Source organism: Paramisgurnus dabryanus, chromosome 19 (assembly GCF_030506205.2).
Source record: "Paramisgurnus dabryanus chromosome 19, PD_genome_1.1, whole genome shotgun sequence".
Taxonomy (NCBI): Eukaryota; Metazoa; Chordata; class Actinopteri; order Cypriniformes; family Cobitidae; genus Paramisgurnus; species Paramisgurnus dabryanus.
This window is the reverse complement of record NC_133355.1, coordinates 17,256,336-17,279,844: the sequence shown is the minus strand read 5'-3', so window position 1 is coordinate 17,279,844 and position 23,509 is coordinate 17,256,336. Positions and strand designations below refer to the sequence as shown.

Here is a 23,509-nt window from a genome sequence, read left to right as displayed (position 1 = left end):
AATACTTAAATATGCAACCTGCAATATAAACATTTACACAACATATTAACACAGATTGATGGGTAATCTTTCAAAAGCCACCTTAATTTTCTTTTAATCAGGCACAGATACTAAACCCAATTAGAGGTACAGAGCTACACAGGCCTATTAAAACCACAAAAGGTTTTGCATATGGTCAGTCAAAGGAAATGTGGTTGGTTGGCTTTACATTACATTACATAAATGTGTTGCATTGCATTTACATAAATTACATTTTAAAAGAGTGCCATTAAACTAAAAATATACAAAATATAAAGCAACTCAAATTATCAATGTCCATTTCAAACTTTCAGCAGTGCCGTTATACAATATAAAGACAATATCTATAAACAAAATGCACAGACAATAATGAATAAATAAATAATAAACAAACTTTCAAGAAGTTTTGGGAACCGTGGAAAAGCAAAGAAATAAATTGTCAAAAGAACAGTTCGTTATGGTTAGGAGTCCATCTTGGTTCTTCACTGATTTAAACGACTTATATAACCATGCCTTGGCTCTTCACCTGGGGTCTTAGCTCGCAGATTCTACTGTTGATGGATTTTCTGACATCAGCTTCCTTGGCTGAAACTGTTGTAAGACAGCATCTGTGGAGCAGAACAACAAGGATTACTCTCTACTTCCTCCTGCTGCCCCTCTTGTTCACAAAAATCTTTCCTAGCAGATATGCAATAAAAACTGTAAAGCAACAGCTCTGAAAACGATGTACCTTGTAAAGCTTAAAGTTTCCTTGGGTAGCCTGCTGACGTCAGCCCCCTTCTTCTTCTTCTTGAGTTTTACTGGCAGTTGGCAAACAACTTTTAGGTGCATTACCGCCACCTATTGATTAGGAGTGTGGGTCAGGATCATAGGTCAGGACCTATCTATCAGCCTCCTTGTTGCTGGTGTCTGTTATGCATCCTGTCCTCTCTTTGCGCCTGGATCTCAGCTTCCTACTTGAGCATTGTGAGCTACGTGCTCTGACGCCTAAATATATATGATCTTGTTTGCAATATATTTTCTATAAATGTATATATATATATATATGTATGTATGTATGTATATATATTTATATATATATATACACACACATACATACATACATACATACATACATACATATAAAGACAAACTATTACATTTAAAAAATATAGTATAAAAATATAGTGCCCTTTTTGGTCTTGTTTGCAATATATTTTGTATCATATATACATGTATGGTGTATGCATATATTTCAATATATTGGAAAATATAAATATTAAATCCCATATATGGGAATATGTTGCCTAATATATTGCATGATATTTTCCCATATACTGCAATATATTTTTGTTTCGTTAGGGGAATTGACTGAGCTGGGAGTTATCAAACCTGTTCAGGAGCCCACTGAGTGGGTGTCGTCCATGGTGGCTGCCTTTAAAAAAGATGGTGCTGTAAGACTCTGTATCGATCCTGTGTACCTCAATAAAGCCCTCCTTAGGCCACATCACCCTATGAAGACAATAGAACAGGTCATAGCTGACATGCCAGGAGCCAAGGTGTTTAGCATCCTGGATGCAAAGTGTGGATTCTGGCAGGTGCCACTTAGTGAGGAGTCATCAAAGCTGACCACCTTTATGACCCAAGTGGGACGATATGCTTTCCTCCGAATGCCCTATGGAATATCTACGGGCAGTGAAGTTTTCCAAAGGTGCATGGAGCAGCTCTTTGAAGGCCAACCGTGCGCGATCATTGTCGATGACATCCTGGTCTGGGGTAGCACAATAGAAGAACATGATATGCGCCTCAGACAAGTCATGAACAGAATACGGGCCATAAAGCTGAAGCTAAACCCTGATAAGTGCCGTTTCCGGGTGTCTGAGGTGTCATATGTGGGCCATCTACTGACTGACCAGGGCATAAAGCCTGACCCTACGAAGACAGAGGCAGTCCGTTCCATGCCAACCCCAGAGGACAAACATGGTATCCAACGGTTCCTGGGCATGACAAATTACTATCGAAATTTATCCCAGGGTACAGTGAAATCACAGCACCACTGCGTCAGCTCCTCCTGCAGGTAGTGCCATGGAGCTGGCAAGCACACCACATGGCAGCGTTCACCAAACTTAAAGAGCTCCTCATAAGTCCTCCGGTACTACAGTACTTCGATGTGCATCAGCCAGTGGTGCTATCTGCGGATGCTTCTCAACACGGCCTGGGTGCTGTTTGCCTCCAAAATAACAAGCCTGTTGCATTTGCCTCCAGAGCGCTCACAGAGACTGAGTCACATTATGCGCAAATAGAAAAGGAGCTGCTGGCCTTAGTTTATGCTTGTCTGAAGTTCCATGACTACATATATGGGCGTCCGGTGGTCGTCGAAACAGATCATCAGCCCCTCATCACCATTCTGAAGAAACCATTACATAAGGCCGCTGCCCGCCTTCAGATAATGAGGCTTAAGCTGCAGCGGTATAACCAGGGCCGCCTTAACCTAATGTGAGGCCCTGGGGCTGAGAGGTTTTAGAGGCCCCCCATACCCTCAATTTATAGTCTCATTTAATAAAAAAAGTGTAATATCTAGGTAATCTACATCACAAAATGCATTAGTTTCTTTCAAGACATACAACAGTGAGTTTTCCCTCTTTGACCCAGAAAACACCATAATATCATTATTAACATATCACTGAGCCCACTTAAGCATAAACACAAGACACTTTATTTAACAACCACACGCAGCAACTTGTGGTGAAAATAAAACCAAAATGTGTGAGAGAATGTTTATAAGCTCTATGTTTATATAGTTTTTGGAATATACAAAATTGCAGAAAACTCCCACTCACTAACTAAATGCTAACCACAGTTTTAACAATATAAGAAGTAAAGTTAGTTTTAAAGTGAAAATGCATTAATGTTAACAAAAGAGAAGTCTTTATAGACAGAATCTTGTTAAATGCATTAATGATAACAAAAGATAAGTGTTTATAGACAGAATCTTGTTTGTTATTTATTTAGGCTATTGAAGAAATAGTATGCATTGTATTTAGTATTTATGCATATGCATGTAAAACGAACACGTATGAATATGCACAAAACAGACAGGGAACATACCTGTATATAAGATCTTTAGATAAGGAGATTATAAATATGAATGGTGCGATCAGGGGATGATCATTTGAGATGGTCTTGTCGCTCTTTTCTTTCTTAGACTTGCACCTTTACCGTTGCGTCTCTTTCTCGTCTTTCTAAACCAACAGATGTGTGTACTGTGAGCTAATGCCGCGTCAAACTACATCGCTACAGGTGCGCACGCGTCACTGATATAAACGCGAGTAAACTTAAACTTTATAACAACTAACAGCATTATGTGCGGGAACTCCATTCTTTATTTGGCGGCACAGTTTCTTGCGCACGTTTAGAGAGACTTCTGCATGCCAGAAACTCAGCTCCACGAGCACAGAGAGAGCGAGCGCGCGCGCGAAAGAGAGAGAGAGACCTGCACCTCACTAGTGCTTATTATGAAATTTCCGAAATTACTCTTTCATTTGTTGATGGATTATTTCCGGTTTCTCTGTCACACTCAGTCTAACATGCAGGAATGCCAAGTTGACAACGCGCACTTAATTGCATTAGGCTACGCGGAAAATCCGTTACGTCTGATATTTTATTTCACGGTAAGTTACTACGGACCAATCAGCAGCCATGGAACGTGCATTTAGAGTGATTGACAGAAAACCTAACAAGTTACAAAACAATATGACATTTTCAGCTCATCATGAACGTGAATATGGGAGGCCCCTGAACTTGGGAGGCCCCTGGGCTTCAGCCCAGGTAAGCCCGTGCATTAAGGCGGCCTTGGGTATAACCTCCAAGTCGTCTACAAAAAAGGCAAAGAGTTATATCTAGCCGACGCTCTTTCACGTGCACACCTACCCCTCACTGACCTGGCAGACACCTGTGAGGACTATGATGTGATGACGGTGGAAGTTTTATCTTCCAGGAGAATTGAGGAACTACGACGAGAAACACAGGCAGACCACGTCTGTAAGCGTTTAACTGAGATCATTGCAGTGGGATGGCCTGATTCATCAAAAAAGCTGCCAAGCGATTTAAGGCCATTCTATGCCATGCGAGATGAACTCACACTGAACAATGGACTGGTGTTACGTGGTCAGCGATTCGTCATTCCCCACTCGCTGCAACACTACTATGTTAAACAGCTGCATCAAGGTCACCCGGGGTTAGCAGCAACAAAGCGCAGGGCCAGAGAGACCATGTTCTGGCCCACCATATACCAGGACATTGAACATGACATCTCCAAATGTGCTCCTTGTAATGCCCTCAAGCCGCACCAAACAAAGGAACCCCTTCAATTAAATGATGTACCAGACTTACCATGGGCCTTTACAGCAGCTGATGTTTTTGAGTGGGGGGGAAAGAACACTTAGTGCTTGTGGACTCATACTCGGGCTGGTTTGAAATAGACCAGCTCCCAAACATGACCAGTGTGACCATAGTAACCAGGTTAAAGCCACTTTGCCACTCATGGAGCCCCTCAGCAGCTAATGACCGACAACGCAGCATACTTCACAAGCAAGGAGTTTCTGGACTTTGCCAGCACATGGGACTTCCGTCACATCACCAGCAGCCCTCACTACCCCCAGTCTAATGGGCTAGCTGAGCGGGCTGTACGCTCAGCCAAACACCTGCTAGAAAAGTGTGCACGAGATGGAACAGATGTGTATGCAGCACTATTAAGTTTAAGCAACATTCCAAGAGATGGGCTGCCCTCACCAGCCCAACGCCTGCTTTCTAGACGTACCAAGACCCTCATTCCTATGACCAAAGCAATGTATATTCCAAAGGTGGAAACACAGGTTAAGGAAGACTTAACACATGCCAGAAAAAAGGGGAAGTCATGTTATGACAGATCAGCTAAGCCTTTGACTTCCTTGCATGCAGGACAGACGGTGAGATTGCAGACAAACAGGGGATATGATAGATTGGCAACAGTTATAGGGAGAGCATCGCAGCCAAACAGTTACCAGGTTCAGGCTGGAGAAGCTACGTATGTGAGAAACAGACGCCACCTCTTACAAACACCTGAACGATATACACCACCAGCAGCAACAGAGGTCCAGGTTATGGACAATACTGAACCCCCAATGGAGCCCCAGCCTAATGTGGAACAGCCACAAACAGAACAGCTGCAGGAACCACCTCTGGTTATCACCCGGTCAGGCAGGATATCAAAGCCTAACTCTCCAAAGACTACGTTATATATCTAAAGCTTATCAGCTTATACACTGTTGTGTATTGGTAGCTGTTTAAATCTTCTGTTGAATTACTGATAACTTGGTTTCAAGTTAATGTTCATATTAGTTATTAAAATGTATCTATCTTTAAGGAGGGGGATGTAGATCATATTTATGGTTGTAGTGACCCCCGTCATGGTTCGTAAGCAGTGACGTATGCGGGGACCCAGAAGCGGTGTGGGTTACACATGTATGCGGGTTTAGTAAATAAAAGAAGTTCACTCAGTAACGCTACTAAGTTGTATGTGATTTATATGCATCCATCTACAGATCGCACGCAAAACCTCAGGACCTCAGACCAGCTCTTTGTCTGTTATGGAGGTCAGCAGAGAGGGAAAGCTCTCACTAAGCAGAGGATGTCTCATTGGATAGTTGATACTATCGCCCTGGCTTATAATCTGCAGGGCATTCCTTGTCCATTTAATTTGAGAGCGCACTCCACTAGGAGTGTTGCTTCATCTTGGGCTCTCGCTCGTGGTTCCTCGCTAACAGACATCTGCAGAGCTGCTGGTTGGGCGACACCTAATATGTTCATTAGATTTTACAGTGTTCGTATCGAGCCTGTCTCCTCTCGTGTTCTTTCCTCATCAGGGGGAGCACGGAGAACAGACTCGCAAGTCGGCTTGCAGCCTTCGACTGGTGCTTCACAATAAGTGTCAGTATGGAAGGCCATCAGAACAAAAATGCGTAATGGTTTGATTTGTTCTTCCTCCGCTGCCCTGGCAGCCTGATGTTGCGGAGCATCCGCTGTCAGCCTCTCACTAGCTGCATCCTCGCTAACCTATGTGTTTGGCTCGGGCATCCACATTGCGTCCCACCATGTTCCTTTGTGAGTATTTTTCTGTGGGGTTAATCCTACTAGCCCACGTTTCCCTCAGCAGAGCACTGCTTTGCTTACACAGCCACGGCTGTCTTTTTACCTCAACTACGGTTGACTTTCGCCCACCATCAGCCCTTAACGGGGGGGGGGCTTCCGCAGCGTTCCTATCCCGCTCAGATAGGGCGCTTCCCAGTCGCTGGCAGTACTGTGGGGTTAAAGGAACATCTAGTGCCCGGCCTTCTGCCTTAAAACCTAATTCTCCTTAAGTGGATCCGGAGGGCTTTACACAGACACTGGAAGAGGTCAGCCCTCAGTGGCGTGTTGGAAGGGGATTCCCATTTCGTCAGTCACGATTATGACGTCGTAGTGACCGACTGAAAGGGAACGTCTCGGTTACGTATGTCCCGTCCCGTCGCCACAGGTCTGCTCCCTGCTGTTTACGGCCGGTCACACTTTCCGGCTTTCTCAGCGAAATGAAGCTAATTTCCATATTTGCACCTGCTGCTTATATACACACCTGGCCGGGCGGCGCCAGCATTATGCAAATATCTCAATGCCAAGTTCATTGGCGTTTTAGTAGTAAACGAAGCAGATTGTTCTCTCTAAGCAAGTTCCCAATTCGTCGGTCACGACGTGATGTCTCCGTTCCCTTCCTTCAGGGAACGTGGGTTACATACGTGACCGAGACGTTTTATGCAATTGAAAACTGAGTCAAAGGCTGAGAAATAGCTTATGGTTTTGAAGGTTTGGCATGTATTTTTGCACCTTGAGTGAGAGGTTTCAAAAATTGTGTGACATGAAAAGATTTTGTGTGTAAGCCATCATAAAAAACTGTAAAGCACAAGTGTCACCACTTGAACACAACAACTCAAAATTGATCACACTTGTGTCTAATGATGTGAGGGAACAAATACAACCAGTCAGAGAGCACTGGTTTGTGAGGCCTTACAATAGATAGAAATCTGAGAGGAATAGTTTGTTTGAGAGGAGGTCGGGGAGGTCAGCAAAGACAAAGAACAGTAATATCTGATGAAATCAGAGCTACTGTGATTGACCATTATCTGCACAAGATTTCTGTTTTGTCCTTTTTTTACAAGGGCTCAATGTACAGTTTTTTGTTTTTTTTTTGCAACTTACAGTGAACAATAAACATTTACAGTTTTTTACAACTGCTTAAGCACAATTTTGAAAACAGGGCCCGGTTTGTCAAAACACTACACACAATTAACACAACCCTACACAACACTTCAGATCATTTGCAAAATGGAACACTTTTGTCAAAACTATACACATCTTCCAAAAAAAAAAACAATATTTTGTTACCATAAGAAAAACACACATTTCATAAGACATTTCATTTTTTTGAACCAGTTACACACTGCTGTTGCTAACCTAAAACACTTTTAGCAACTCTAATTCTTATTGATTAGAGTACTGCAAATGAAGTACAAAGAGAAAGTGCAACTATACAATAGTTTACCAAACACTACACAAGACCAATATTGCAGAGGAAAATATAATTGATTTCTCTCCAAATCAGTCAACATGGAGAGTCCCAGTTGTCATGCTACTACAGTAGTGTGCATGACACTGTTAGCTCAGCAAACAACAGACAAAAATAAAATACTGTATCCAGTACAGGTTACAAGTACAGTAAATAACAACAAACATAAAAAATTATCTGAAAAAAACTGACCATATTGTACAGAAAATACTACGGTCATTCATGCTCGAAAAACCAGCATACCAGCAATACCATGTTGTGTTTTGGTGCTGGTGGTCATCAGCATACCAGCACCAGCATCCCATGCTCATGGTCATACCAGCAAGACCAGCATATAATGTGTTTTGGTGTTGGTATGCTGGTGACCAGGGGATACTATACATTATCTCTTCGCCTGGCTGGATCTGGCCAGAGAATTTCATCAACATCACAAGCCATATCCTCATTAGCAAGACAAGTGGGAAGAACTATCTTGAATGTTGAATCCATCCTTGCACAGCTACAGTGTCAACTTGGTCACAGGCATCCTCCATGGGCTGAATGAGGGGTACCTGAGTCTGGAGATCATAAACCTTCCACTGCCATGCAGAGAAAAACTCTTCGATATGGTTTAGAAACAATGAGGATGGTGGAAGATATAGTACTGTCAACTGTGGATGGTGTTGAAACCAGTTCTGGACCAAAGCTAAATGACACATTGTCCCAGATGACAGTGTGTTTTATCTGGTGCATTTCATACCTGCTGTGACAATGTGGTGCAATCTGTCCAAAAATGAGAGAATGTGAGGTGTGTTGTGAGGTGTGTTCTAAGGGCCCATTTTGGCATAATGATAATGAAGGAGAACCAGCTCGAAGGGTGGTGTTACTTTTAAACTGCCCTGGGACATTGATTATAGCCCGGTGGACAATGATATTTCTGTCTCTTCTTCTTGCTTTTGTGATTTTGAACCCTGTCTCATCAATACATATGAATTCATGCAGGACCTGCTGCATTTTTATAGTGCTTAAACCTGATTGGTGTGTCTATAATTTAGCAATAGTGTGTTTGTGCACCTGATGGCTGTGTTTAACAGATTGGCTCATAAGTTAGGTCATTTGACAGTCAGTGCTTTGGAATTGCAAGGAAGTGACATCCTGATAGGCTTCTGTGTTTAATGTATACAAGTGTGTTTAGTGTTTTGCAAATCACTGTGTGTAATGTTTTGCAAATAGTGTAAAGCTGACAATGTGCTACAGTTGTGCAAATCCAGCCATGTGTTTTGCTCTTTGAGTGTAAGGTTTTGCTAATTGTGGGGAAATTTTAATTATAGTGTGTAAGCAATCGTAAAAAACTGTATTTCTCCAGCTTCATGTCCTGAGCATTGTGTTTTCTATTTTTCTACGTAGTGTTTAGTGACTGTATCGTAGTGTTTTTAATTTTGATTGACTCGGGGCACGATTTGACAACATAGTTCAGTTTTGAGCACAGATTGAACTGTTTTGAGGTAAAAGTTTGGTTTTGCAAGAAGAGTCTGAGGTTTTGTGAATGTAGCTTGAAAATTGGGTTTTGTGTTCACAGTTAAGAGAAAAGGAGAGCAGCTTTCAAGAAATGTGTCTTAGCAATCGAAAAAAACTGTAATATGTATAGAGGTCTGTGTAAATGGATATAAATAATATAATATTAATTAAATATACAATGATGAAATTTGATTTGTCATTAATAAATTAGAATGACCATATACGTCCTCTTTTCCCCGGGCATGTCTTCTTTTTGGATCTTAAAAAATGCTTCCAGCCAGGATTTCTAAATCTCTACATCCTCTTTAAGAGGTGGACAGTACTCAGATGTTTTTATCAAGTACATTTTCTTTATCATTCTGTATTTCTTTATCTATTTCTATATTTCTTCTATAAAACTTTTACTTCACTACATTCTAAAGCATGGATAGCATATTAAAGTGTTTATTCCTCTATTTCATATTACATTTCATTTTATAGGCTACCTAATTACATGAACATTTTATGCTTTCACACTTTCACTCAAGTATGTTTCATCATGTCCTTAAATATTAAATATAAAACAAAAACTTGTTTTTCTGAAATGTAGGTTAGGTATATAAGGTACAGATAAAAATACTTGAGTACTGTCCACCTTTACCTTGACTTAAAAAAAAGCTCATCATAACATATTTAGCCCATCATTTGTCTGACTTGTCATGTCAAAATATGTATATCACATTAACCTACGCGTCATGTCAAAATACGTGCCTGCTGTAGACACTTTGAAGGGGTTTATGACAAAAAAGACACTTGAGCTTTATTGCACATATTTTGACATGATGTATGATGCGCATAGATTTACATGACGCACTGAACACATATTTTGAATTCGCCCCTCTCGGAAGAGAAGCTTTCTGAATTCGCACTGAACTACCAAACACAGTTTTATTGTCAGAAGCATTGTTGTTTTTGTTTACAATACTTTAAAATTAAATTAATGCATATTTTCCCTGGTGAAAAATCTCCTTTTTTGTATTTCACAAAAATTACACAAAAGTAAATGTACACAAATGTAATATCATCTTTTTAATACAGTGGAATACTGAAATAAGGTTAGTATAAAATCATAGTATTCAACCATAATTTCATAATTTTAAGCACACGGCACGCTCTTATTGGGGGCTGAGCTCCCTTAAAATGAAAAGCCTAGAATTGTCACTGGTAAATTATTTTGTGAGATCAGGCAAAACAGACGATGCTGTTACATTCACTGCGTCTATCCATCTGCTTCCTGGCCCCTTAATTCTCTTTTTTAAAACTAAAATATGGTCACCCTAGATAAATAGCAATTGTTTAACTACACTCCTATAAATGAATATTTAAACATTGCGCACGGGGAATAGAGATAGTGGAAGGTGCCACATGCTAACATTTTATTTTTTCCTTCTGAGTTTTAACAATAACTAAATTTGAATAGTTATTTATTGCATCCCCAAAACAGTATAGCTGTAATAATCATGTAATCCCAACTAATCGAGGAGGTCTTTAGAAAAAGCTGTCCCTAACATCTGTCCTGTGTCAGTTTTGCAGCATCCTTGCCACCCCATCGCCTCACTCTCAGCTGGTACCTGTCAAGTGTGTGTGTGTGTGTGTGGGGGGGGGGGGTATTCTGAGTTTGGAGCACCCCAAATATGCATTCATTATCATTTCTAATTGTTTGTTTCTGCAAACCCGTAAAATTCTGTACAACAGCATAGAACCGTGACTAACATGGCAAAGTTTTGATTGCACATCAAAGCAGCACGAGTTAATGAATCATTGACTTACTTAAAATTTGGAAATGAGAAAACTTGTGCAATAGTTCTGGATATGAGTGAATGGTTTGTTTGTTTGTTTGTTTGCTTGTTTGCAAATTACATTGCACAATTACAGTCACACTGAAGAAGAGCTAAAAATGGGTAAATGGCTCTCTTGCTCAACTTCTATTGCTTAATTTTATAATAAGTTAAAAACACAATCAGGGTTTTTTGCCCCTATATCTAATATACGGTACAATATAAATATATAAAATATTATATTATGCAATCTACATAAATAAAACATATAAATGGGCTTTTAAGGTTTACTGGCTAACTAACTTTCCCCGATGTAGTGTTTTGTTAAAAAAATTATATTTTGTGCACAAAACGTTTCCAAATTTTTATTGAAAAGTAAAATGAAAGATTAATTGTTAAGCACACTGTTGAAATGTAATTAATTTGCCATAGATAAAATGCATTGGTTCAAATAGAATCATATATTTTAACAATGAGCAATAAAGTGTTACGAAATTGTAAGACTTCCTATAGTGGGAGGAGCCACATGTATGAATTTAAAAGTTGATGGACACAAAGACAACAGGACATTGTGATCCAGAGAAGAGGAGATTGACTTTAAGAACAAGGTAAATATTTATCTGTAGCATAGAGTGTTCAGTTATCTATTATTCACTATTATTCACTAACATATCTTATGTCATATCAATGCCATTGTTTTGTCTCAAGCTGCAAACCAGTATTTTTTTTTTGTAAGGTATGTTTGTAAAAACTACTTAAAGGAGCATTTCACCCATAGAAACATTAATCTTTATTGAAAGCGGGTCAAATTTGTAGTCGAAATGTAACATACATTTAGAATTTGGTGCCTATTTGACCGAGAAAAGGGGTGTTTGTAGTCTCACCCCCTCAACAAAGATATAAGGGTTAAGACGTCTCCAGTACTACGCCTAAGTTATATTAGGACATTTAAAGGGACACTTCACCCATTTGGAAAATTATGATTTTTACATCATTGAAAGAAGGAAGTGCAACACTGAAATCTGTATTTCTCCTGTCTCAGCAGCAACTGAGGAAATGATGCACGACCATTCAAAAACATGTCTGGGGTTCTAACTATACAAAGCTTAATGCAAATGGGTGAAGTGTCCCTTTAAATGTCCTAATATAAATTAGGCCTAGTACTGGAGTAGTCTTAACCCTTTCTGGGACCCTCATGCCCCCACATGTTCACGCAGGTGCTGCAAATTTTAATTTTCTATTGCATTACATAATTTCTCCTTGTCTCATTGTTTTCAATTCAGATGGCTCCACTGTTAATGTTTCTCATGGCAGTGCTGGTGGCAGCAGATGGTCTCTCAGCTCCAGCAGGGTCTGGCTCTCCCTCAGTGGTGTACTGTGATTTTTTTACTTATTGTTCTTATGGGCAAAAATGCTGTCGGACTCCACTTGGGCATTGGACTTGCTGTGAATATGCTATGGTAAACAGATTACAGTAAAGGTGTAATTTTTTGTTAAAAGTTTAATGATTAGAAGTGTTTTATTCTCCACACATCTTTAGGGTCAGTGCTGCAGTGATGGTTTTCATTGCTGCCCTAATGGTTTTAACTGCGATTCAACATCAACCTTTTGTTTGAGTGGATGGTTGAAACGACCATCTTCTATCCAGCTGGCATCCAAAGCAACCCAGAAAACCCAGGTGTGTTATTATTAGTATTGGGCGATTTCCAGGACAGAACTGTAAAAAAAACAAGTTAAAACAACTTCAACCTACTATTTTATGTTTTGACCTCTAATAAGTTGACATAACTTAATTTGTTACATAATTTAATTTGTTAAGTTAAAGTAACATGAAAATGTTGATTTGACCAAAATGCTGCATTTTTTACAGTCTATTACACTGTAAAAGTTAAAGTTGGATCTACTTAAACAAATGACTTCAATTGGTAACACTTACAAAATGTAAGCTTTTTACAACTTAAAATTTACACTTAGGTGTTTCCAATTAAATTAATCCAACTTTCCCTTTAACAGTGTGCATTTAAGTAGCTTTTACAAACAAACCTTACAAAAAACAATACTGGTATGCATCTTGAGATAAAACAATGGTACTACTAATATATGTGTTAAAATAATCACTACAAGGTGTTTTTCAATTAAGGCAGCTTTAAATCTTTGACTAGGATAAGTCCTGTCCACAAAACCACTCCTATAACTTCATGGTATAAAACCATTCATAGTATACAAGCATTTTATATCATAAAATAGCAACACTTAGATGTCACAGTTTGGCAGTGAAACAGGTGTTTTAAACATTGAGCAAGCCTAAAGTAAACTGTGATGTCATATGACTTTTGTTTATTTCAGTGTAAAATGAACAAAAAGTACACAGAATCAAACACTGTCATATCTTCTCTATTCTGTAGGTTTAACAATATGCCATTATTATTTTTCAGATTGTGCGGCTGGATAAAGCTAGATCGCAGAATCAGGTTGAGTCTGTAAAGTGTGATGTGAATGTCTACTGTCCCGTAGAGATGGTCTGCTGCAAAACACAGACTGGCCAATGGGGCTGCTGCAGCGGTCAAACAAACTAATTTGATTTAGTTTATGTCTGTGGTTCTCAAACCTTTTCAACAACAGGGGCCTCATTTATAAAATGCTGCATAGAAACCACCCTACATTTGATCGTACGATCATACAAAAATGCGTACGTGTGATTCATAAACCGAACATACACACAGAAAACGCGCGTACCCCTTTCTTTCAGATGTTAAATCTATTAATCGCAAATGATCTTGAACTTGTGCGCAGCTGAGCAGTTTCAGATCTCCGCCTTTAAACGACGCCTAATTAATGTCATTCACATATAAAAGAGCACCTGTAAATGTTTAAACCCTTTCGAGCAGCTAGAATGGCTTATATTTTCAAAAACCTGCAGCAATCGGACAAGCAAAAGTGGGTATGTCTGCTCAGACCCTGACGTGGCGCTAAAAACCTTTCCATGTCATGCCGTGGATTTTGGGTACGCACACTTTACGATCAAATCTGTGCGTACAGTACGCACGCTTTATAAATGAGGCCCCTGTGTGTAGGATGCATCCATAGACATAAATAGAGACCACATTGATGACTGCTTTGGCATGTTGCTGTGATGTGCCAACAGACAGTATCACCATATCGATGAGATCAAGTAAATAGACTAATTTTTCTGGATTAAAACACATTTACATTTATTTTTTAATCATCAATTTTACTGGTTTACGATCTATAGGGAGTACAAATACATGTTATCTACCATAACCATGTTGATATTAAAGGGGAATTTTTTTAAAGATAAAATAAATTTGGTGTGCCCAATATTTACTCTATATGACACCAATCACTATAATAAAATTTTAATTTTAACCAAAAACGTATTTTGTCTCTAACATTTTTCTTCTGGTTACACAGAATTAATAAATTCTGTATTTCACTAAATGTCATAAATCTGAGGGTCAATGTTATAATGACATATAAACAATTTGTGACCTGTTATCAAAGACAGAGTCAAAAAGTAGGCCTCTTTACTTTTCGTCGATGATATATTACATTTTTATATCTTTCCTGCACCTCTCTGTGTTCAATGTAGAGCTGATTTTGCAACAATGATGCAAAATTGTGAGAAGCACAACAGAAATCTGTTGAATTGAATTATATCCAAAAAGATTTAATAAACACAATATAATGCAATAAACTGGAAAAAATGCTTTGTCAACTAATTTTGCATACAGTTGTATTTTCTAAATGTGTTTGTCTTATATTTATCCATCTGTGAATGCTCGATTATTTACATAACATTACATTTTTTAACCTCTCATTACACGATTCCAACTTTAAACAGAGAGGTTGTTAAAGCAGGCAGAAAATGTAAGAAATGAACAAAACGTTTAGAACGGTTTACAAAGAAAATAAGACAAAGACAGACATTTGTAGATTTGTTTTTGGTCTTGTTTTGAAATGTAAAGTTATCAACAGTTGATCATTTCAGAAACTCATTCCATCTATCTGGACATCTAGCAAAGTTTCTGATATAAAAATAAAACAAACATTTTACATACTCAAAATAGTGTTTGAAATGAACAAGACCCTTCACTCGTTCTCCGTTAACATGTTTTTACACCGGTCCTGCCAATGTCTTCAGTGTTTCAATGTATTACCAATACTCAATGGCATTAAAATATTTGGGTGTAATGATGCACCACACAACCTCTAGCATTGTGCTCTAAGCCCTTATACACCTTCACAAACATCATCATCATCATCATCATCATCATCATCTGACAGAATCTCCATATATAAAAAAAACATTGCTAGGTTAAGTATAAAGTGAACGCACTCTTAAAATTATAACACTTGAAGAATACACAAGAAAAACTATTTGCTTCTTTTAACCACCAGAATCGAAATCAATGCCAACATAGGATCATCCAGGAGAAATCTTTCCCCGACACATCTCTACTACTTTACAGTCATTTACACCCCGTTCACACTGCCAGCGACTAGCAGCGGCAGAGCGACATGGTTCATTCATTCCATTGAAAGTTTGGCTACTTCCTGTGCCAGTGACCATTGGTGGCCTGTTTTTCAGTCCGAGTCACTGTCAAAATCTGATTCGAGGAGCGATGTGTCTTCCTGCAGGTGCAGCTGTCTGACTGTGAGGATGCGTGTGAGCATGATCTCCAGAGCCTCATCGCTCAGTGACGATGTGGAGAACCATGTGGGGCTGCTTGGCACGCAGGAGCGTTCAGGGTTCAGATAAAACACGTTTGTGTGATGTCTTACATCGGGTGGGCTGAAAAGATGAACAAACGGTATAAAACCTTTGACAGGTAAACAAAGCTGCTGTTGATTAAAATGTGATGAAACTAACAACAGAGACAACAAAGCAGAAATTTACCAATCACATATGAAAAGCGTGAAAAGGAACCACTTTTTATTTTACTACTTGTCACAGTTTTAATCCTGATAAAAATATTTTGGAGGAATAAAATCTTAACCAAGAGCTTTCAGTATTTTCTCATTAACTTCGAATAAAGCTGTAATAACAGCAAACTTTATTAACATACCATTTCGAGACATAAAACTCATACAGCCGAACCGGACAGCAGAAGGGGTTCTGGGTATTCTCTCTTATCCTTAGCACCTTTCCCCTTTCATCTTCTTTCTTCCTCTTTTTTGCTGGAACGCTATCTGCTTAGGACAAAACATGCATTTAGTAACACAAATCAACAACAACACGTACTGATACCATAACTGACAACTAACCACCCACCTATGCTTGTGTCCTCTTTGTGGGGATAAAAACTTAAATAGACCACACTGATGCTGCCCTGGTCACGACAGGAACGCTTGAAGTGGCCAAAAGAGAGGCGACGGTGTTGCTCTACAGTTTTGTAGTTGAAGTACTTGGTGAAGAAATAAAGCAGCGTATTCAGCAGCACGTCAAGTGAGAAAGCCCCCAACTGTTTACAGTCCCACAGGTACTCCTCCTCTATCCGAGAATAAACAGAACCTGCAGAAACACACAAGGTGCACAACAATTCTTATACTTTTGCACACATAACTCTACACAATTGTGCAGTATAATCAGTGGAACAACACTTTTGGTGGTTGATATATACATGATATTACATGACAGCATTACCAAAATGCAGGCATCTGCCTCCGAAAAGCAAGACGGCATGTGAATATTGCACTGTGTGTCTACGCTATGCTGTGTAATTAATCTATTATATATAAAAAGGATGTATAGTGGCATCTATTGCATCAACTTCCATTATTTCCTAGGGATATTTGGTGCCAGTTTATCAGGAAGTTGCAATTGTTGTCTTTTATGGCGCTTTTGCATTGTATAGTACCCAACGGTTTGGTTCAGGTCAGCTTTTACCCGATCCTTTTTTCGTACCACCTCGGTTGGGGTTCCAAGCAACCCGAGCTGATACCAAAACGTGACACAAAAACACTGTAGATCACTGATTGGTCTGAGAGAATCGTCACTACCAGCGTCATCGCTATAATGTTAAAGATTAGCTTTACCTTCATGCTAGCTTGCGCTGTCTCGAGTAAACATGTTGTCATCTGTGCTTTGCTCTAAGTTCCCAAACTTCCTTTTAGCGATGAAAAACATCCACAGGTTGAGAATCAGGAATACCCAGCACCATAACAGTATTTTTTCCAGACTTGCAGTTTGTGGGGGGCAGATTCACTACGCGCACGTCCGCATATGTGTTTTAATGCAACTTTCGACTGACGCCACAGGTGTTTGTATAGAAACTGTCATGTGAGACAGAGGTAGTGATAAACGTGATGTGCAAACATCTATTTGTGGTGGTTAATTTTAATTTTGTGGCAGACTGAGAAACAAATGAATGCATGGAAATGTATAGCATTCCAACAACAAAGCAGTAGGCAGCGCAAATATAACGACACGCCTATAATTCCTCACACTCCAAAGTGTTACTAAACTCGATAGAAAAGCTAACCCAGCCAAAGTGAGGTGAGCTGACCTGACCCGACCTAAACCGTGGGGTACTATGCAATGGAAAAGCGCCATTAGACACGCTCGATGTCAATAATGAATAAATATAATTTTGTGCAGATTTTAAAACATAGGTAGTGCTTGATCAGACTGCTTCACTTTACTCTACAAGTATTTTCTTTCAGATCTTTCATTTTTTAAAAGGCTTATCACTGGGCAAAAGAGTTGGCGTCCATCCTTTGAGCACGTCAGTCATATCCTGACAGAATCTGACATCTGCGAATATATTCTCCATCCGATCATTCTCAAACAGATGCTGCAGACATTGATGACAGCAAGAATAAAATGAAGAACAACAAAGCATTACTAGTGGTAAAAACTATAGTTTGACATTTCTAGTTTGGTACCAATTGGTATTACTGGTACAATTATTAATGAAATCACTGTGAGCAACTGTGCGTGTGTGGCATCTTTGTTTTAGAGATAAAAGATGCTATCAGGGCTGTATTTCTCTCCATTGGGTCGACGGACCTCAGCAATGAACCTGCAAAGGCCGTAGCTCAACTCTGCAGTTTTACACTTTAACAAGTCCTCTTTCAGTCTCATGCTTCGTACTGAGAATGAGAAAGAAAAATGCTGGGTGAGCCCTAGGATAGATTAATCCATATACAAGTTGATCCACACAAGTTAATCTATACACAGGTGGGGGGAGGGGCCATTTGGGATCAGGGAGAACATGCCACTGCGCCACCTGATAAAAATACATTCCTTGAATCCAGTAAGTCATTGTCAAATGCAACATTTAACTCTTTCCCCACCAGAAAATTAAAAAGTTTCCAGCCAGCTGCAGCATTTTTCATGATTTTCACAAAAGATTAATGTTCTTCTTAAAATATATAAACATACAATATATCAAATGAAAGAACAGCCCCTCTGCTTTCAAAAAAAAAAAAAAAAACTTACATTCTACCTTCATTAGTTCTATTTTTATCACCTCTCAAATATGGGTAGGTTTCTTAAAAACACCAAATTTAGATAATTCAATTTTTGTGAAGAACTTTTGATAGAGATCAGATTTAGAGCGATCCTCAAAACTTACATGGACATACAGATGTTTGCGCCCTAGGGCGATACTTCCGGGTTTTATAAGTCAGTGGTTCTTAAACTGTGGGCCGCAAGATGGTGCCAGGGGGGCCCCAGTTTTATGACATTTTATAAAATAAATTAATAAAAATAAATAAATAAGGCTACTAACAAACAGCACTACTTTGTATAATTTAATATGTTTTGTTTAATTCAAATGTTGCGTTTTAGAACACATTTGTCATTACTTTTCCTTTAGTGGGGCCGCGAAGGAAAGCTCCGTACACACTGGGGGCCGAACGTTGAAAAAGTTTGAGAACCACTGACTGTTATAAGTTCCAGAAGGATATCCTGGTGGATAATAGCAGTATTGCTGAAAGCCAGAAATACTTGTCATTGGCAGATGTTTTCTCTTAATTGACGAGTTTGTGTCTTATAATCATCCATGTGTGAATGCTTGAGTATTTAACATTACATATTTCCATTCCACCCCTCATTACATGACTCAAACTTTAAACAGAGAGGTTGGTAAAGCAGGCAGAAAATGTCAGCAATGAACAAAACATTATGCAAACAAGTTGAACAATTTGCTGTGCTTTCCCTCAATTTTTTTTATTATTTTAGAACGGTTTAAAACTCCTACAGAAAATACAGTTTTTCTCAATTGCTTAAATACTAAACCCTATTGTCTGAACCAAATGCTCAGTTGCCTGAACCCGCTGATTGAATCAATCACTCTTTTGGCAAAACCATAAGCACTTTTCACCTGTTTAGACACAATATGCCAACACATTTTCATTGTGATGCACCCGTGCTGCATAATGGTGAGCACAGGTGACAAAAGTCAAACACAATTTTAAACCTGTAAGTTTAAACCTTTCGTGAATATATGTTCAGATAATTAACAGTGTTTAATTGTGTTGTATTTGTATCAGCAAATATATTTATTATATTTTTATTATTCCTTTAGAAATCACAGCATAACACAGCGTAATACAGCACATCAAAAATAAAGATTGGAATTTACAGTTTTTCTGAATTGCTAAAACACCAAACCCCAATATCTAAACCAAATTGATAGTGGCCTTAACACATTTGTCAAATCATGCACTCTTTTTGCAAAATTCTAAACACAAACTTCTCACTAAAACACACATTTCACACTGCAATGCACTTGTTTTATAAATGCTAAACACAGGCAGGCAAAAGTTGAACACAACTACAACACAGTTATCATCGAGTAAACACAACAACTCAAAATTCTACACACTTTTATCTAATGGTATTTTTTACCAATTGTGTGAATTGGAAACAGTCTGAGAGACAGATGAAGAGTATGATGAAGAACAGGACACCAGAGACAATGCAATTGGCAAAATTTGCATTTGGATTGCTGACTTTTTACAAAATACAAGTGCTGCTTACAGTCATTTTGAAAACTTACTATTACTTGCAGTACTTACAGTAAAGTATTCACTATATTCACTGAACTACACTTGTGATTACAGTAATAGAGATTTTTAAGAGTATTTGTCAAGTGTGTTGTTATGTACAATAAATATTTATTTTTCTGTAAGCAGATCTCCTGGATGTTGTGTTTTCCATTTTTTAAGGTAGTGTCTAATGGCTGCTTTGGTGTTTTATATTATAGATTTATGTGTGTATGATATGAAAGCTTAGTTTGATTTTGAGTACAAGTGAAATGGTTTTGAAGGAATTGTTTGATTTTGCTGGAAGAGTCAAGGGTTCTGTAAATTTTGTTTGAAATTGGGATTTGTGTTTAAGGTTTTGAGAAAAAGAGTGATGGTTTCAAAAAATGTGTTTTAGCATTTCAGAAAAACTGTAATTTCTCTCTGGACTAGCTTCAGTTCTTTCTAATAGAAGAAATAGGCCAGTTGATGTTCCACCTCAATAACGCACAGAACATTTCACAGAAAGGTTTCAAAAATCGTGCAACATGAAAAGGTTTTGTGTGTAAGCAATCGTAAAAAAAACTGTAATTGTGTTTGACTTTTGTCACCTGTGCTCACCATTATGCAGCACGGGTGCATCACAATGAAAATGTGTTGGCATATTGTGTCTAAACAGGTGAAAAGTGCTTATGGTTTTGCCAAAAGAGTGATTGATTCAATCAGCGGGTTCAGGCAACTGAGCATTTGGTTCAGACAATAGGGTTTAATATTTAAGCAATTGAGAAAAACTGTATTTTCTGTAGGAGTTTTAAACCGTTCTAAAATAATAAAAAAATTGAGGGAAAGCACAGCAAATTGTTCAACTTGTTTGCATAATGTTTTGTTCATTGCTGACATTTTCTGCCTGCTTTACCAACCTCTCTGTTTAAAGTTTGAGTCATGTAATGAGGGGTGGAATGGAAATATGTAATGTTAAATACTCAAGCATTCACACATGGATGATTATAAGACACAAACTCGTCAATTAAGAGAAAACATCTGCCAATGACAAGTATTTCTGGCTTTCAGCAATACTGCTATTATCCACCAGGATATCCTTCTGGAACTTATAACAGTCAGTGGTTCTCAAACTTTTTCAACGTTCGGCCCCCAGTGTGTACGGAGCTTTCCTTCGCGGCCCCACTAAAGGAAAAGTAATGACAAATGTGTTCTAAAACGCAACATTTGAATTAAACAAAACATATTAAATTATACAAAGTAGTGCTGTTTGTTAGTAGCCTTATTTATTTATTTTTATTAATTTATTTTATAAAATGTCATAAAACTGGGGCCCCCCTGGCACCATCTTGCGGCCCACAGTTTAAGAACCACTGACTTATAAAACCCGGAAGTATCGCCCTAGGGCGCAAACATCTGTATGTCCATGTAAGTTTTGAGGATCGCTCTAAATCTGATCTCTATCAAAAGTCCTTCACAAAAATGGAATTATCTAAATTTGGTGTTTTTAAGAAACCTACCCATATTTGAGAGGTGATAAAAAGAGAACAAATGAAGGTAGAATGTAAGTTTTTTTTTTTTTGAAAGCAGAGGGGCTGTTCTTTCATTTGATATATTGTATGTTTATATATTTTAAGAAGAACATAAAACTTTTGTGAAAATCATGAAAAATGCTGCAGCTGGCTGGAAACTTTTTAATTTTCTGGTGGGGAAAGAGTTAAATGTTGCATTTGACAATGACTTACTGGATTCAAGGAATGTATTTTTATCAGGTGGCGCAGTGGCATGTTCTCCCTGATCCCAAATGGCCCCTCCCCCCACCTGTGTATAGATTAACTTGTGTGGATCAACTTGTATATGGATTAATCTATACTAGGGCTCACCCAGCATTTTTCTTTCTCATTCTCAGTACGAAGCATGAGACTGAAAGAGGACTTGTTAAAGTGTAGCACTGCCGAGTTGAGCTACGGCCTTTGCAGGTTCATTGCTGAGGTCCGTCGACCCAATGGAGAGAAATACAGCCCTGATAGCATCTTTTATCTCTAAAACAAAGATGCCACACACGCACAGTTGCTCACAGTGATTTCATTAATAATTGTACCAGTAATACCAATTGGTACCAAACTAGAAATGTCAAACTATAGTTTTTACCACTAGTAATGCTTTGTTGTTTTTCATTTCATCCTTGCTGTCATCAATGTCTGCAGCATCTGTTTGAGAATGATCGGATGGAGAACATATTCGCAGATGTCAAATTCTGCCAGGATATGACTGACATTCTCAAAGGATGGACGCTGTGATGTCCTTACTTTAATGCACCACTAGATGGCACTCAAGCTTCTTGATAGAGATTTACATGAGAGAAAAGAGTGAAGAAGAAGTAGAGAGAATGTTGTGCTTGTGTACACATGTGATGCTACTTGTTCCTTACAGTTATTAGTTACATTAAAGTTTCTATGAGGAATATACTTCTGTGCTTGCTTTCTTACATGAAGACATAACAAAATTGGCGACGAGGACGTTTTTTTTTGCAAGATTACCTGAAGATGGCATCTGTAAGTGCTCCTTTTCCAAATCCTTTTTTGCCTTGCCCCGGTGAGCCTGCAATACCTCTTGTAACATGGCTGAAGATGTTTCAGAACTATATGTTAGTAATTAATGCAACTGGAGATTCCTGGCCGGAAGCCAGAAAACGTGCATTGCTTCTTCATTGTCTTGGAACTGAAGGTCAGAGACTGTTTTATACATTGCCTAATACTGGTGACAATCTGGCAGATGCTATTAAAGCATTGGAAGAGCACTTCATTCCAAAAAGAAATGTGGTTGTGGAAAGACATGCCTTCAGGAAACGTGTACAGAGGACTGATGAAACTGTGGTGCAATACATAGCTGCATTAAGAGATTTGGCTACAACTTGTGAATTTGCTGATAATCTGGATGACATGCTGCGTGACCAGTTAGTTGAAAACATTGCTAACCCTCGCATTCGTGAAAGATTATTAGTAGAATCTAAATTGACACTGGAGACCGCTATTACAATTGCAACACAGCTAGAGGCCGCTGATGCACAGGCAAAATCGATGTCTACAAGCACCTCTGCTCCAGTTCAAGCCATACATACCACTTCTGCATCTGGACGACAGCGTCCGAAAGCCAAAGCACATACCTCTACAAAGCACTCAGCTTCTGCTCCGACAGCTCGGACATGCTTCCGCTGTGGCTCTGCTCGACATCTGGCAAACGCACAGAACTGCCCTGCTGTATCTGCTAAATGTAAGAATTGTAATAAGACTGGACATTTTGCAAGAGTTTGCCGTTCTGCTCCTACTCGTTCAGTTCATTCAATTGAATTACCAGAAGTCTGTATTCTGTACCTACCTGGACCAAGTGACCGATTAATGTGTGATGTAACCATAACGGCCACACCTGCTACTACACCTGTGTCTCTGCAACTCACAGTTGACTCTGGCTCGTCAGTGTCCATCATGCCGAAACAATTGTATGACCAGCATTTTCGCTCTGTGCCGTTAAAACCTCCTACTGCCCGCTTAGTAACTTATCTACAAGAGCC

The 23,509-nt window shown here is 38.8% G+C and overlaps 1 protein-coding gene and 1 pseudogene across 1 annotated transcript in view; both read right to left on the bottom strand.

Annotated features, from left to right (window-relative positions):
- LOC135781572 (progranulin-like) overlaps window positions 1-23,509 on the bottom strand; it is a 58,676-nt gene that overhangs the window by 21,663 nt on the left and 13,504 nt on the right. The gene's annotated exons all lie outside the window — the stretch shown is intronic.
- LOC135773669 (zinc finger MYM-type protein 4-like) lies at window positions 15,261-22,560 on the bottom strand (annotated as a pseudogene).